Raw genomic sequence first — 17,762 nt, forward strand, 5'->3', positions numbered from 1 at the left:
CAGCTGCAGTGCCAGGCCAGCAGATATCCCCAGCAGACATTCTTTGGTAAAAGATTGATGTTTTTCCAGACAATCCTAAAAATACTCCCCAGCATATCTTTAAATTTTCATATTTGTAATCTTCCCTTGTCTTTGCCCCCCAGTAAGCAATAAATATACTGTAGTGAATGTCAATGCTAACAAAATTTGTGGCACTTCTTAGGTTAGAAACTACCTTGATGGTACTGCCTTCCTTGGGTGGAAGTCCTGTGACTATCTCCTGGTAATGTCATTCCAGGTTTGTAAGGAAGCATTGTTCAAATCAAAGCCTCATCGAGAGTGAATGATCCTGACTGTAAAAATCTGGTAGAGGTTATTTTTCAATATAATAATGTTCTATCAGGAGGATTAGCTCCAGGGCACGAGTGAAGTCCATGCCCTTCTGGCCAAACCGGGAGCCATGCAACACTTCTACCTTGAAGCAGAGCTGAGGACAGGCAGTGGCCATCCTACAGACACCAAATCATGGCATGTCACAGTGCCCAGTACCATGAACACCATTAATACCAATGCACTGGCTTGAGGGGCCAGGTGACACCTCAGAATCATCATGAAACACTGCTGCAGCATCAGCATGCTGCACTCACCAGCAGAAATCATGGAGGCTGCTGTAGCTGATGCTGCCGTCAGGGCTGGATGCCTGCAGCAGGCACTTTTTTGAAAGGATTTTATAAAATGTCCAAAGAGAAATATATTTTTCCCTTTTCTCTCATTTTAAGGCAAGAGTTTTCAGGCAAGTGTAGGTCGCAGAGAAGAGAGAGAACATGCTTTCACACCAAATTCCATGGATGATTCATAAAATCCATTTTGAACGTGCCAAAAAAACCCTGAAAGTTTCCTAAAAACAGAAGCAATGGATACCCTTTCACTCTTTTTTGAGCTCCCCTGTGTATGACTGGATCAATAGCAAAAGCACCTGAAGAAAGGCTATCCACGGAGGAAAGATTTATCACAATACACGTTTTTTGATGAGTGCTAATAATGCTGTGGTAAGAATTATTTGGTTAAAGACCACCACATTGTACATAGTGCAGAGAAGGTGCTGAGGCATACAAGAGCCAGACATGAAGACCAGCGAACTGGGCTGAGCAAACTTGATGCTTAGCTCTCAGTCCACACTGCAGCACTTTTAAGATGCATTCCCACCATTTCCTACTTTGACTAATGATGAGTTGGTCATGGCACAGATCCATGAAAGCAAATACGTCCTTGGAACCAAGGAACCACATGCTGTCCTCACAAAAATTTTATCAGGGAATATGCTGGGAAAGTCTGTTTTATGCTGCTATGATTTCTTCTGTCCAAGCAAGGAGATAGGAGCTCCATTAATGTAAACTGCTGGTTGATCATTCACCACACTATGTGTTGATACAGCTGTGATGGTGGCCAAGCTACTGGAGTTGACAGGTACCCTCTGGGTAGAAAAATTTTAGTGACTAAATAGCAGCAAAAGGCTTGTCTAGAAGCAAATCATCATAGAATCAGGTGAATTAAGGCTGAAGACAAATTGTGATAGAACTATTTCTTGGAGGGTTCCACTTAATGTGATCTCTGGGATTACCTGGCATAGTCTTGGACTTCCTTGGGGAAGAGGCACAGCATGATAGCCTGGTTTCATGTGCAAGTTGCTTCCCAGACCCAGAGTGCTTTCCAGCTGGTGGATTCAGGCTTGCATTCTCTTTCCTGCACATCACTCTTCTATGTTTGTTTGTTTGTTTGTTTCTTGTTACACCAGATTAATGAAGAAAGCTAACACTGCAGACATTTCTGATGCAATCATTCTGTTCAGAATGCAGAGCACTGAGTATGTAACATTGTCCTGCATAATTCTCCTGGTTTTCAGGTTTTTACTGTTGTTGGGAGCTCTCTGGTATCTAAGTTTAAGCACATAACATAGGTGCCTGAGACAGGAGCCAAGTGTCCCTCAGTTTGTTATACAGTTTGTAGAGGATTAATAGGCTCCAATTAGTTGTCCTGACTAACATTTGGAGCTGTCTGCATCTTTTCCGACTGCTCTTAATCTAATTTATTTTTTAAGATACCCTTTGACAGGCAATCTATATCTCCCTAAAAAGCATACTTTTTGGCATGATTACTAGAATATGTTTTATTTCTAAAATCAATGTCCCTTCTTGATGTTTAGCTCCAATTATTTTTTGTGCAGTCCACAGCTACGTCTTTCATTTTCTGCAGCTACATCCACATGGGTGGAGGCAGTTTTGACATGTCCAGTCAATCGGAGTTCCTCAGAGTGAAAAACACTCAGATTCCTACATTCTTCTTCAAACATCATATCTACCTCTTCTTTAACCTAATCCCTCATCTTCCTCCAAATTCTTTTAATTGTTTATTCATAGTTTTCTTAGCCCTACAAAAGCTGAGAGAGCTGGAAGACTGGAGCAAAGGAAAATCACATCTCATATTTTACATATAACACTGTCTGCTTATATAGCCAGAAGAATGTTTGCATTTTTCACAGCAGTGTAATTCTGGTAAGAATCACGCCCAGGTAGCATTTCATTGAAATCTCATTTCCTTTTCTGTAGCCAGTCGTGCTTTGTCTTCTATTTTGGCAGTTAGTTGATTATTCCTATTGAAGTGCAGAACTTTTCACCTTTCCTTATTGAGCAGCATCTCATTTATTTCAGACCAATTTGTTCAATTGTTCAGTTTGTCAAGAACACTCTGATGTGTGATTCAAACCTCCGGCGTGTTTGCTATTCTCCCTTCCCCATTCTCTACAGCCCCTGATATGGTGCTGTCTGCCAGCTTGCTTTCTTTTTCTCACATCTTTTAAAGCATTATGGGAAACAGTAATTGAAATCAGTTCCAGAGCAGATCCCAGCTGGGGTACCCAGTATTTGTGCTGTCAGTGGCAAGAAGCCAGTGTTCTCTATGCTGAGACCTTTGTTTTCAGGCCAGCTTTGCCATCGATGCATGATGGCTCACCTAGATCATATCTTTCTTTCACTTAATAGCACTGGCAGACTACAAGGCCATCCGTGGAGAGCTGCAGAAAGATCTAATCTCTCTTTGATGCCTACACACCAGTCTGAATCTTATCTTGCCACAGAAGAGCAGACGTTTTCAGAGTGATCCCTTAGGCCTATGGGCACCTCTCCTGGCGTGTGTGAATACTTCCAAAGGTGCTTGCTTCTTGTCTTCGATTTTAGAGGAGGCCAAGTGCAGGAATTAGCTTGAACTGAATGCTCATTTCATGATCTGTTTATGGTTTCTGCCTCTGGGAACCATAAACTACAGTCTCCTTGCCACTATGTCTCTGGGCCTAAACATGTTGGGTGACACACAGTGCATGTGCACATGCCCTCCACCTGCAGCCCTCCACCACGACGGCTCTCCAAGGGTGCTCCAGATGGTGGACATTACATACACAGCCAGTCCAGGGTAAATGATCCAGCCCACAATTGCACTGGCTATGCACTGGCTATGCAATTGCAGCTGGGGACCAGCAAAGCCCTGCCAGAGTGAAGTTACATGATCGATCACAACTTCCCTTTCCTGTGGCCTGAAGTCCCCTCACTAAGGAAAACTTGCAAGGGCTGTGCTGTAACAGGTTCCTCTCTAGAGTTTTGCTTTTTAATTTCTAATTTATTTTACCCTTGCTTTTATTTTTCTCCTTTCATGTCTTTTCAAGTTATCTGCTTTAGCACTGGTTTGTAGCTTTTCAGTACTGTTAAGCAACTGTGTCTAATGAATTGCAAAAGCCTAAAAAGGCTTCTGAGAGGCCTCATTTTGTTTATAGAGATGAAGGAGTTGATCAGCTCCTCTGGAAAAATAAGATTTTGAAGAAGAGGCTCTGTCAAAGTTACTTTACAATTTATTTGCTTTTAAAACAAAAATAAGTCTTCAAGAAAATTTGGAAGTTGACACTGTGTGCTGCTTTCAGAGTAATTTATTTTCTCAATATTATTAAAAATTTGAGAAAATTGCTGTTTTCTTTTTTCTTTCTTCAGCAACAGACATTGATTTTCCTATAAATGCTGACATATTCTTGTGCAAGGATGTAATTACTAAGCTTAGTATAGATATATAGTACATATGTACTAGCAAGGAATAACAAATATAAATCATAATTAAGGAGAACCAAGAGAATAAGTATTTCTGTAATCTACATTTCTGAAGAATATGGTGTATACTGGCAGTCAAGATTCTTGTATTTCTCACATCCCTGAAGCTCACATCCCCAGGCCTCTGGGTGGGAGGGAACTGGGAGAATAAGTCCTCCCCACTGTAAGGGCAGAGTAATTTCAAGATTGCCTCAAGAGACTGAATGTATACAAGTTTCTAGGGCTGTATGGCATACAACTCAGGGTCCTAAAGGAGCTGGCTGGTCTGGTTGCTCAGCCGCTCTCCATTGTATTTGAAAAATTGTGGCTGTTAGGCAAAGTCCCCAGGGACTAGAGAAAAGGAAATGTCACTCTCATTTACAAGAAAGGGAGGAAGGAGGGCCTGGGGAACTACCGGCCTGTGAGCCTCACCTCTGTGCCTGGGAAGATCATGGAACAGATTCTCCTAGAAGACATGTGAAGGCATATGAGAGATAAGCAGGTGATCTGAGACAGCCAGCATGGCCTGACCAATCTGGTGGCTTTCTATGATGAAATGATGACATCAGTGGACAAATGAAAGATGACTGATGTCATCTACCTGGAGTTGTGCAAGGCCTTTTACATGGTCCTCTACCATATCCTTATCTCAAAATTGGAGAGATTCGGATCTGAGGAGTGAACTATTTGGGGGATAAGGAATTGGTTGGAAGGCAACAGACAGAGGATTGTGGTGGATGGCATTATGCCCAGGTGGAGGCCAGTGATGAGCAGTGTCCCCCAGGGGTTTGTCTTGAAACTGGTGCTCTTCAGCATCTTCATCAATGACATCGATGATGAACTCAAGTGCACCCTCAACAAGTTTGCCAACAACACCAAGCTGAGCAGTGCGGTTGACACGTTAGAAGTAACAGATACCATTCAGAGGAACCTTGGCAAACTTGAAAGGTGGACTCATGAGCTCAACATAGCCAAGTGCAAGCTTTTACACTTGGGTCAGAGTAATCCCAGATATGTCTACAAACTGGGAGAACTCCTTGAGAGCAGCCCTGCAGAGAAGGACCCAGGGTCCTGGTGTGTGATAAACTGAACATAGAACTGAATATTAGCCAGCAGTGTGCTCTTGCAGCTCAGAAGGCCAGTGGTATCCTGGGCTCCATCAGAAGAGGGGTGGCCAGCAGAGACAGGAGGCGATTGTCCCTCTCCACTCTGCCCTCTTAAGGCCCCATCTGGAGTACTGTGTCCAAGTCTGGGGCCTCAGTACAGGAAAGATGTGGAGGTGTTGGAGAGGATCCATAGGAAAGCCACAAAGATGATCAGAGGGCTGGAGCACCTCCCCTACAAAGACAGGCTGACGAGCTGGGCTCGTTCAGCCTGGAGAAGAGAAGGCTGCGAGGAGACCTCACAGTGGCCTTCCAGTATTTAAAAGGGGATTATAAACAGGAGGCAAATCAACTTTTTACTAGGGTAGACAGTGATAGGACAAGGGGGAGTGGTTTTAAGCTCAAGGAGGGAAGGTTTAGATTGGATGTCGGAGGAAGTTCTTTACTATGAGAGTGGTGAGGTGCTGAAAAAGGCTGCCCTGAGAGACCATGAATGCTCTGTCTCTGGAGATATTCAAGATCAGGTTGGATGGGGCCCTGGGCAACCTGCTCTAGTGCCAGATCTGGAGGTGGGAGGGTTGTTGGAACTTGATGACCCTTGGGGTCCTTTCCAACTCAAACCTTTCTATGATTCTATGGTGATTCCATACCTTTCTGATCTCTCATAGATGTTTTTTTCCCTGGTAATCCTGGCACAATACAAGCATCTTCATCTAATGACAGAAATTAATAGAATGTCTCTTTCAATTAGGTATACAAGAATACATTTCAAAATGAAGCCATGGAGTACAGCTTCGAGAGCTGGAGAGTGCATGATCTTCTTCTTTTCTCCTCTGCTAATTCAGCTTACATACATTCAGTTCATAGAACAGCTACTCCTTGTCACTCTGCTGCTCCTCCTTCAAAGGTCTTTTATCAGAAGAGAAACATACAATAAAGGAGTAGGATGTGCACTGCCACTCTGTGTAGGAATCCCTCAGTTTCATTTCCACTTTAGACAGTTTCTGCTATTGAAATGGGAACTTTCTGCAGCTTCACCTCAACAAATGGGTGAAAGACAGCAATTTGGTCTCGTCCACATAGCAGCTAATCTATTTTAAGAACTGAGAACCACTGAGAACACTTAACACAAGGAGATGGGACAAATATTTTCCCCAGTCACTACTTCTGGCAACAAACATTTAAAAAAAAAAAAAATCACTAAAAGTGGAGATTTACCTGCTTTCTTGGTTAATATTTGCCACAAAATGTGTGCTGTAAAACAGCCTTTCCTGCTGTCAGAGGTTTCCCAGTAGCCACGCTTACTTCTTCTGAATGAAGAAGTAAGACCTTGTTTCCATAGGCCAAACTAATAACAGGCTGTGGGCTTGCCAACCAGTTTCAGTGGAAGCAGGATCATCGTTGTCCTAAAGTATCCCTGCTCTGAGAAATAGCACTAGTGATGATTTTACTGCTGTGTTTATTATTATTATTATTATTATTATTATTATTATTACTGGTATGATTAATGATTTTTATTATTGCAATGAAATACTGAGTTTTAGACAAAATACAGACAAAGGAGCTTAAGATGTAGACTCAGTGAGAGGGTGAACAACCAAATTGATAGTTAGCTGTCTCTCTTTTAAAAGGCTGGGACTTTGAGGATCATTCTAATGGGGAAGAGATGGGGAGAAGAGAAAGAGATTTGTTTTAATCAATTTAAAGGAAATAACAAAATAAAATAATAGTGTACTAACTGCTGGTTTGTTGCAGTGTAAGCATCAAGGATCTCTAGAGGTCCCTGTGTCATCATGAAGGATCAGCCTTGAAGTTTAGCCTGAGTTAAACCACCTAAAGGAAATGGTGAAAACTCACTCAATCTGTAATGTTTATAGTCTCTGGAGAGGGAAGCACATGAGAGGGAGATTTAAAGCCTCAGATGAACAAAACCTTGCAGGTATACACTTAACCTTGAGAGCCTTCTTTTCTAGGAAAGTGGCTGAGCATTTTCTTTTAATCTCATTGACATTTTCTAAATCCTATTGTCTTCCATGGTGCCCAGAGGTATTACTGAAGAGTTTCTGCCCTTCCACAACACTACTGATCCTTGAGCTTCTGCAAGCTCTGTTGTCATTCCCTTTTTAATATTTCTATTTATAGTTTTATAGGTGAGAGGCCACCCTTAAATCACGTATAGATTGATTTCTTTTCAGATTACTTTATCTTGAAATCTCAGATGCAGTCTCTATAATTTTTCTAATACATACAGCAAATGATTTTTTTCCATCACTGATTTATTGTATATGATGTCATCGATGTGTCTCTAATATATGCCTCCTCAGCTGCATTATTCTTTTTCTATCCCAAGAGCCACTGGGGGCTGATCTCACTTTGCTGTATGAAATCTAGATTATTTCTGTGTGTAGGAAATAGCAGAGGTTCCTAAATACAAAAGCATTTCAAAGAAGAAGATAGTTAAATACCAAGCGCCCAGAAAAGACTCTGCTAGGACATTTCCTTCCAGCTTAGTGCTGAGTCCTGCCAAGTTTTTTGCTTGTCTCTCTATCTCCTGCCTTCCTGGTTAAGATAAGGAATTGGAAACCCCCCCAGTTGGGTCACCTGCCCAGGTACTTGCCAACTGGGTCCTCCCCAGTTTCCAGCTTCCCTTCTGTCTATGCATCAGACTTACTGTAGCTAAGCCATCTTTTCTAGAAATTCAGTTACAAACAAGACAAGTGGCACCATTGGTTTCCATGCCCAGAAAAACAAGAGAGCAAAAGGAAACCCCCACACTTTGGACTTCTGAAGCCATCATTTTCCCCAGCTTTACAAGTAATAATGAATTATGCTTTCATGTATATGTCCTAAGCCAACACTACTGAAACATTCATCAAAAGGCAAATACAGAGGGACTTTCAGCCCACCAAAATATTGCCCCTGGCTGTGTACTTAAAGTACAATTGCATACTACTGCACATAGAGGGTACATTCACTGGAGTATCATTCAATTTAAAGAGAACAATGGTGGCGGAGAAACTGACAAGAAAAAGAATGAGGGCAGTGCATTAATGATCTCTCCTAAATCAGTGTACAACCATCTAGCCTCTTCAAAAAGACAACAGTTGGCACCCAGGAAAATAACTCATCTCCAAAGAGATGTGTCTCCTTTTACAGCTGTGGTTATTGTTTCAGATGTATGGGCACTGTGCAGTGTACTTAGAGATAACATCTGACACATTTTTTCCTTCCTGATAAAGAAAGGGTATTATTTGTCAATGGTATTGATTCATTCTTTTGCTTGCTCAAATGGGGAATTGTTATTTAATCAAGATTTCCCTGTCAACACAGAGGTAAAATAATGAACTGTTTTATTGACACGCTTTTCCTAGACATAGATCCTTAGAGTTGTTAGCAAGCATACCATTTCATTGTCCAGAATACTCTTTCCTGTATTGCTGTCTTTTTTTTATAGCATTTGCTTTATTTCATAGCAGTGAGCTATGTTTTGCTTAAAAACAACAGTAAAATCCAGCACATTTCCAAATATGTATGAATTTGTGGTGAAAGTAGGAACACTTTTTTTCTTTCACTCAGAGCAGAAAAATTATGCTGCAACAAGAATTTCTGTAATTAATTGGTACAAGTGATTTTCATAAACGTGTTCCTGCTGTGAGACCTTTTGCCGCAGATTAACTTTTACATCCAGTTCAAGCAAGAGGAAAAAAAGCCACTAACAAGCAGTTCAATAACCCCTCTCTCCTTTCAGCCAGATTGTTCCTACAATCAAATTTTTGTATATCCAGCCATTGTAGGAAAATGGACCAGTTGTGAAGAGGTAAGATAAAAAGCCATAGAGCATCACTTCTCATTTTCTCTTTGTATTCTCAGTAAAGATTTTGGCACATCTATGCTGCTTCTGATGTAGATTACTGAGTCATAATGAGACTTTGCTGGCTCGTTGTCCATGTGGTTAAAATTGCTTCATCGTATTTCTCCAAAGAGTACACAGTGGGGATTAGAAATAGCTTCAACATCTCGTTTTTGGAGATCAACTGTTTAAGCATCATTTTTTGGAGTCATGCACACCCTCTTCCCAAAAGCCAGCTTCTGCATGCCCATATGTCTGACCTCCCTGAGCCTCCCCCTCACACAGCCTAGGGTTCAGCAGCGTCCTGGCTGCATCATGGCAGCCACTGTTGCCTAGGCACAGCCCTACACAGCCTCTTGCTGCCCGTCGACATAGGACCAGGTAGGAAACCAACAGGATTTGTAGAGCTCAGTGAGCATTCCTGGGCCAAAGGAATGAGTATTTGCTTCTTCTGAAAACACAGAGCACTCACTGGAGGTGAAAATCAGCTTTATCATAAACAGGATAACATTCCCTGCCTATCTTAAGATCTGATATGCCAGAGAGAAGTGGAGGCTCTCTTGGGTGCTATTTGGACAAGGCATCCTTTTCTAGGCCTTGGAACTTCAGCCAGGCAAAAAGAAAATTGCTTGTACTCAGAATGGGAAATCTTGCATCTCCTGGCAGCAGGACCATCAGGGTCAATGTTTCCCAAACAGCTTGTTGTGCAGCCCAGCCAGAACCTCCTTCTAACACTGTGTGGAGAATTGCAGGATGTTTCATTTTGATTCCAAATGTGAATAAAAACAAATATCAAACTCCTCCGTGAGACAGAATTGCCATTCTACATCCAGCTGCATTAACTATTCATGACTTAGCTGTGCACAGAATTTTGTTTCACATTCCTTTAGCGCACTGCTTCCCAAATTGTACTAAATGTACCACAAATGCTACAGAAACAGCTTCAAAGCAGCATGCCTGCACCACCCAAATATTTTAATGGTTCTTCCCCTGCTTGCCAATATCAACAGCATAGCTAGAACAAGCCTAGTTTGATGTACGTGCCCCAGAATCTGCCATCCCATACCGCTGCTTCATTATGAAACATAGCTAAGATGAAAGACCCTGTGCTGATTAAATACACTTCATCTGACAGGGAAAATTTGTGCTTTAAACATCTCAATCATACCTGAATTTTTGGATGGTGTCAGAATTGGCTCCTGGCTGGGAAAGCAGACTGGGAAATGCCCTCTGGGCAAGAGCTGGTCTTCCAAGACCCATCCACATGATTTAGAGAAGCAGAAGGAACCCTCTCTGAAGAACTAAGGGGATTTGGAGACAGAGACAGGATTTATTTTGGTCTGCTTTGAATTTCTATGACTCAGCCCTTCCGTGAGGCATTTTGCAGTCTCCCTTGTGCAAGGCAGACATCAGCACCTTAAAAAAATGTCGGTGGAAGAGAATGTTGCATTTGAGAAATGCAGATTTTCAGCAAATCTTCTAAAAACAACAACAAAAAAATCCAAGATAAAGAGATCAAATTATTCCATCCAAGGACCCTGCTGCAGAAGTCCAAGCTCTTGGTATGAACCTAACAGCGTGCCAGAGGTCTGACCATGGAGTGTCTTACTCTTGGCATAAAATGTCCATCCATAAATCCTAATCCCTGAATTCTTCGCTGAAAAGAACAAGCAACCTGTTTTATTAGGTTGGAAGACACTTACAGGAATGACTTCTAAACCTGATGAAAAACTTTTCATCAGTAACAATCCAGAAGGCGTCTGACCCACAGAATTGGTCCAAAAAGACCAGGCTTCGTGCAGGCACCTGTTTTCATGCATTCTCTGCATCCCCTCAAGCCTTTCCAGGAGACATTTCTTCCACCAAAAGTTTGTTTTCAGAATCCTTCTTGTTCCTTCCTTGCAATCAGTACTGACAGGATTCACAAGGAATCCAGCTGCAGCCCTCTCCCCTGTCTTGTTCTCCCAGTGAGGCTGCTTTTTGTGTCGCCAGTAGCAACTAATGAAAAGCAGCCCTTCTTACATGGCAGTTGAACAGGCTTGACTGATAGGTATGTTTGGGGTCTTTTTTGTTGCTTTTTTCTTTTTAATGGAGGGGGAGGAGGGTGTATTTTGCGTATCTGTGTTTTGTCAATCTTGCCTAACAATCTCCTTTAGAAGCGGCTGCTGTTTTGCCAGCTTCCAGATGGTGTCTCTCAGATTCTGGTATCCTTACCGTGCTCACTGTCCTTCACCCTCACTGCCAGTGTTTCTTCAGGGAATAGCTAGAAACACAGAGCAGCATCTGCATACATTAATTTTACCTTCTTTCTCCAAAGTAGTGTATCTTTCCACACAGACCACACTCATATTTCATGGCACTTCATGCTGGAGTCTTTCAAGTGCAATAGTTCCATTTTACACTTCTAATGAAAACGTGAACTTTTGTACAAGAGTCTTTGCAAGCCAGAAGAAACTGTGTTTAATCACTTCAGAGTCAATGTTGTGCCCTTATTAACGGACTGACAAAACCACAACAAATCTCTCCTTCAGATTTCTGGCTTTGTTCTGCAAGCAAAGAAGACCCTGTACACCCACATAAGCAAAGCTGTCAAATGGGAACTGATACCTCTGTCACTTCTTCGCTTCTTCAGAGGTACCTGAATTTCATCTCTCTCAAAGTGTTCTTAAAAGTGCATGCATTCTGTGGGGCTTCAGACTCATGTGTTGCATTAGTGAAGCATCACATCTTTCTTCACTCTTACATGTGACATACAGTCTTTGTTCTCGCTTGTGTATTACTTATCCTGATTGTGGCTACATCCTTAGAAGTGCATCAGTTTCGTCTTTCTACAAAGTGCCCTACATCTGTTAAAATCAACATTACTCAAATAGTTATGAATTGAAATACATCAGTGCACTGAAACCTTACCTACTGAGCTACTTTTTGTGGCAGACAGCAACACTGTCTTCCATTTTCCAATACGTACATATCTTACCACAATGGATTTATCAATGTCACCTTTTGTAACCTTACTCCAAAAGTAATGACTCCTATTTATTTCTATAGAAACTACAACAGATGCAAAGAGCACGATAACAGTATTTGATAGAACAAATTCTCAGGTACAAAACCTTCTTTTTCAATGCAGTTACCACCATTAGCTATGCATTTTCACCAGCAATGAACAAGAGCCTGCATGCCACACTTGCAATAATCTGTACAGTGGAAATGACCCACAGTTACCGTCACCATGGCTGAAACGCACCATGAACTAAAGCTGGCAGGCACCTGGAACCTGCAAGTCAAAATCCCATGTGCTCAGCTTGCAAATAGATGATATAAACATGGACCTGCATCTGAAAAGCCATCTTCTCTATGGAACTTGGGCTCCTGAAGGAAGACTGCTGAGAGATTTGGGCTTAACAAGGCTTTGGGGCAGGCATATTTTCTTTAAAATCAAGATACAAACAACACCATGCTCACCATATTCTCCTTAAGACTGCTCAGGAGGGAGGAGAATGAGGCTGGTACAGCCCTCCGAGAAGGAGTAATCTGACTCATGACTCTCCTTCAGCCTCTGCCAACCCATCTCTCAGTTGGCTAGAGTATGTCCGTGGGAAGAGAAGGCCTTGGGGTTGGTCCGTGTTTCCATGCTTCTGTTTTCCCTTCATTTCATGTAAAATGGAAATACAGCAGCTGAAGTTGCAATTCGCAGCTCTTTCCCTTCCCTCCCTGGGGACTGCTCTTCAGGAGATTAGGGGGCATGTGAAGGGCCCCAGGTTGCACCATGTCTGTGTAAGCAGACCCAAAGCTGTAATCACCTTTAGACCTCTCCTTGGCTGAACAGCTGCTGAGAGCGTGGAGGCTGAGCTACAGCAAACTGACAATTTTACAAGTACTTTAGCCTTCTCTTTTCCATCTAAGTCATAGCAAATGAGAAATTCTGAAGAGCAGAAGAGAAAAAATCAAGGATAGAAATTGTGCCTCCTTGTGTTTTTTTTTCCAAAACTCATGTTGGGCTCAGGGGTTTGAGTCCCTTCCTGTTCCCGTTCCAGCCCCATGAATGCAGAGGCTTGTATTTCTTCAGGTGCAACAGGAAACAAATGCTAATGCTTTCAGCCTTTTCAGTCTTTCAAGTCATAGAACATGTAATTCTGCACTCTTGCAATATTAGATTTGGCAATGTCTAAAACACTGTCACAGCCCGTAAACTGCAAAAGAAAAAGAATTCACCATTAGACATTTCTGAAGGCAGAACCCTATCGTATGCTTTGGAAGTGCTTGAATTTCACAGATTTGCTTTCTAAATATTCAGCACAAACTGCAGTCCATTTTAGAAAAATATCTGCTCTGTTTCACTTCTAATCATTTTGGCTGCTGGAACTAAAAGCAAAGTTTGCTGGTTTTCTGCAGTAGCACATTGCAAAATCCTCATCTTGGTTTAACCCTCCTGCAACCTTTCTATTTCCATTTCTATCACATTCTGGTCATGATATTTTTACCTCCAAATGGATAACAGTCTTTTCCAGCAGCATTTAATATTGCTGCAAGCAACAAAATATTCCTTTCTGAGGAGTAAACCTTTTCCTTTTCAGCTGTTTAGGATACATTGGGAAGGATCCTGACTGGAAATCATCAAAGTTTTGTGCAGATTTTAGATGAACAAAACATACTCTGCTGAGTTGCATTAGCAATGTTGGTTAGCTTCACCAGTGAGACTAGTTTCCAGCGTGAGTCCTTTCTGTAACTTATATTTATTATGGGGAGAGGGGTGACACAAGTGTGAGACTGCTAGATACAGGCACGGATGGATGCAGGCAGACTGAGGCTGTCTTTGTCTGGTCTGCAGTCTGTGCCTAAGCCAGCAACCAGAAAAAGGGCTGAAGGCAGCAGCAATTTCCCAGGCAAATAGCCTTGCCTGCACTGAGCTTGCTGCTCCCCAGAGCCAGTGCTGGTCCCAGAAGGACGTTCCCTGATGAAATCTGACCAAGCTCCAAACACAGGAGGCACAGAGCTCAGCGTGATGGGGAATCCCCAGGCTGGAGGAATCCCTCCCGTCAGCAGAAGCAGACAGCCACGAGGGGAGTGCTGCAGTCCTGCAGAAGCTGCCGGAGAGTCACTAAGGAGCACTGGAATCCGTTGTGTAATTTCATTGCATTCAACAGCGTAAAATCGAACTCACTCCCTCTTAGTTCGTATATTTAGACTACAAAAAACTTGTGGAAGAGAATGCTACCACATGATCGTGCACAGGACATTGATCTGCAGCTGTTGTCATACTAATGGCCAGAAATCACAGGCGGCTGAGGAGGATTTTCTTCAGCCCCACAGGGCTCTCAGAGTCGATGTTGAGCTGGCAGCCAAGCGATTGCCCACCCCTGGATGATGATGTAGTGGAATCACCATCCCTGGAGGTGTTCAAGGAATGTGTACCTGTGGCATGAGGAACATGGTTAGTGGGCATGGTGGGGATGGTTTGATGGTTGGATTAGATGATCTGAGAGGCCTTTTCCAGCCTTAATGATTCTATGAGTTGACTGAACACAGGGCTGGAAAAGATCATTCATAAAGCCTCTGTGCTGCTCCCTCAGCTGCCTAGGAACCACCCTAGGTGCAATTAGGGTTTTGGGTTGCTGACAAGAAGGATCCCACTGCTCCTGTGATGAAACATGCTGATTTTTTCCAGTTAAAATCTTATTAAAGACCAATTTAATCCCATTAAGTTGCATGACACACTGTCCTTTAATTTTAACAAGAGCTTTTCACCTGCCTTGTCTTCAAGCCTATCCTCCTTCTTCCTTTTTGTATGGTGAAAGCACAGATACTGGGTTCCTCTGCCTCATGCTCCCTCCCCATAAGCACAACAGCACTGCCAGCCCCCGCATGGCTTTTTATTTCTGCTGGAGTTCCCTTACTTGAGCTGTGATGTCCATGGTTGCATCCTATGTCCCACAGATGGTCATAGTAGAGCCCTCTGCAATAGAATTAATATTTCCTTTGCTCTCTAGGCAAACTGGAATACAAATATTGTGTGCAACTCATTTTTCAGCTTTTACTACAAGGCATTTCATGCAAGATCATTAGAGATAGAGCTTTCTCTCTAAGATATTTTCATTATATACAGTCATACGCATGCATGAAAAGTATCACCAGCAGGTCAAGGGAGGTGATTCTACCTCTCTACTCTGCTCTCATGGGACCCCACCTGGAGTACTGAATGCAGTTCTGTAGCCCCCAACACAAGAAGGACATGGAGCTGTTGGAGTGGGTCCAGAAGAAGGCCACAAAGATGATTCAGAGGGCTGGAGCACCTCCCCTATGAGGACAGGCTGAGAGAGTTGGGCTTTTCAGCCTAGAGAAGAGAAGGCTTCAGGGTATCTAATAGCAGCCTCCCAGTACCTGAAGGGGATCTACAGGAAGGCTGTTCCCAGGGTCTTTTTAGAAGGGCAGGTAGTGGCAGGACAAGGGAAATGGTTTTAAAATGGGAGAGGGTAAATTTAGACTAGATATTAGGAAGAAATTTTTTACTGTGAGGGTGGTGAGACACTGGAACAGGTTGGCCAGAGAAGTTGTGGATGCCCTCTCCCAGGAAGCATTCAAGGCCAGGCTGGATGGGGCTTTGAGCAACCTGCTCTAGTGGGAGGTGTCCCTGCCTATAGCAGGGGGGGTTGGAATTAAATGATCTTAAAGGTTCCTTCCAACCCAAGCCATTTTACGATTCTATAATTCCATGATAATTCTGATTTGCCTGACTGTACAAGGTTGAAGATTTGAATTGTAATGCAACGTTGGAGCATACAACTCCCAGGGTACCAGAGAAGGATAACTGTGGCTTAGGTATTGATGTGAACTGGAGGGCTGCAATTGTGCATAACAGAATAGAAAAATCCCAGGAGGTCCTGAGGCACAGAGCAGTGTCCAGACAGCAGCCAAGACTCAGCTGGCAGCAAGTTGCCTGCTGTTCACCATGCCACCAATGCATCCCTTGAAGCAGGTCCTTTTAGGGAAGACACGGGCTGTTGTGACTTTGGTCACAAGGTGCTGCCACTGTGGCAATGAGAGGTCTAAAGTGCTCAGCTGGAGCTGCCTCACTGTAGGTAGAAGCATTACTTCCACCAAAGACACCATGGGTGTCCTGTGTCCCTGCAGAGGGAGGGGACAAGGGTGCAACAGAGTGTCTTTAACCTTCAGCCATAGGTGTTTCTCTTCTTCTGCAAAGAGGTTTTTTCTCAAGCACTCAACCTTTTTAAAGTGTTCATGTTTCTTGGGTTTGGGTTTCTTCTTTATTTTTTTGTAGGTAAGTATCAGCATTATTCCTGGAGGGCACATTAAACTTGCCTTCATTCTGCCTGTTTGTCAGAATGATGTAGCTGGGCAGCAGTCAAAATTCCCACAGTGAATTTCAGGAAAATGCTCTTTGGAGAATAGAGAGGTAGACCTTCAGCATTAAAAAAGAGGTGGAAACAGTTGTGGTTCTTTTAGCAGGATTCCTGTAAGACAGCAGAGATTAGTAAAAGGAAAGTATCAGCAGAAAAATGTTCACAACGTAGTGCTGATGATTTAAGAGCAGTCAGGGATATAGCAGACATTTTAATGTGCCAGCAGCAGAAGGCTTAAAAATAAAAGAAGTCTGTGATTTAAAGTGAAAGTTATCAACATTATAACATCAGTTTGTCACTCACTTGCTTTCTCTCTTTCTTGTTCTCTCTCACCTGCAAATTGAAGAAGGATATTTTTTTCTTTTTTCTTTTTTCTTTTTTTTTTCTCCTTTAATGGAAAAATGAGTCTGAGAGAGAGAAGATTCCCAGCCGGGGGATGAATACCACCTCTCCCCCCTGTACTGCATTTTTCTGGGAAGGAGAAGCTCATGCAGCACAGCAATGTGAAGCAGAACAAGCCTCCAGGGTTTAAACCAAGAGAACTGACCCTCCCTCAAGCAATGGGTAAAAAAAGGTAATTAATAGAATGGGTTAATGTACCCACACGGACATGAGCAAACCACAAGCCTACCCACCCACACCCCCATTGACCATTTTCTGACTCCAGGACTGCACTGCAGCACTGAGCATGATATTGCTGTCCCTCACTCAACAGAAGATGCAAGCCACCTCTGGCTCATTCCAGCTCCCTGTCACCTATCTGCTGCCCAAACCTCTCTGCAGGCCTGCAGGGTCCACATAACTGAAGGACATTGCACCTGGCTGCAGCTGGGTGGGCCATGGGATGTGCAGAGCCTGCAGATGGTGCTATTTAATTGTTCATACGCCGCCATCAGGCATTGCAGGTCGGCAAGAAAAGAGGAAGAGACTAGTTCAGATAGGTCTTCCAGATTTGAAAATATACCTGGCAATTTCAATTCCTTCTGCAGTTCTCCTAGTGTCTGCCTGAATCCTTAATCCCCCAAAAGTAGCTTGAAAACCTTGCCCATTTCAGTTCCTTCCATGAGATCCATCAGCCCAAAAATGATCTCCTGAAGTCTCACTGGTCTCCTCATTTTGCCCTTGGGATGCTGCCAGCCTGGCTGGCTGCACAGCACAATCCTCAGCTACCACAGGCATGAAAAGCAGAACTTCACGTGTCCCTGTAAGTGTCAGAACATCAAGTTTCTTTCCTTGGAGCCCCATGCCTCTAAGGTACATATTTACTGCTGTGTTTTTCCTTCAGGGAGAGGGAAAGGGAAGGAAAGAGTAGGAAGCATAGGTGGGAAAGAGAAGGAACAGA

The sequence above is a fragment of the Meleagris gallopavo genome, chromosome 1 (genome assembly GCF_000146605.3).
Source record: "Meleagris gallopavo isolate NT-WF06-2002-E0010 breed Aviagen turkey brand Nicholas breeding stock chromosome 1, Turkey_5.1, whole genome shotgun sequence".
Classification (NCBI taxonomy): Eukaryota; Metazoa; Chordata; class Aves; order Galliformes; family Phasianidae; genus Meleagris; species Meleagris gallopavo.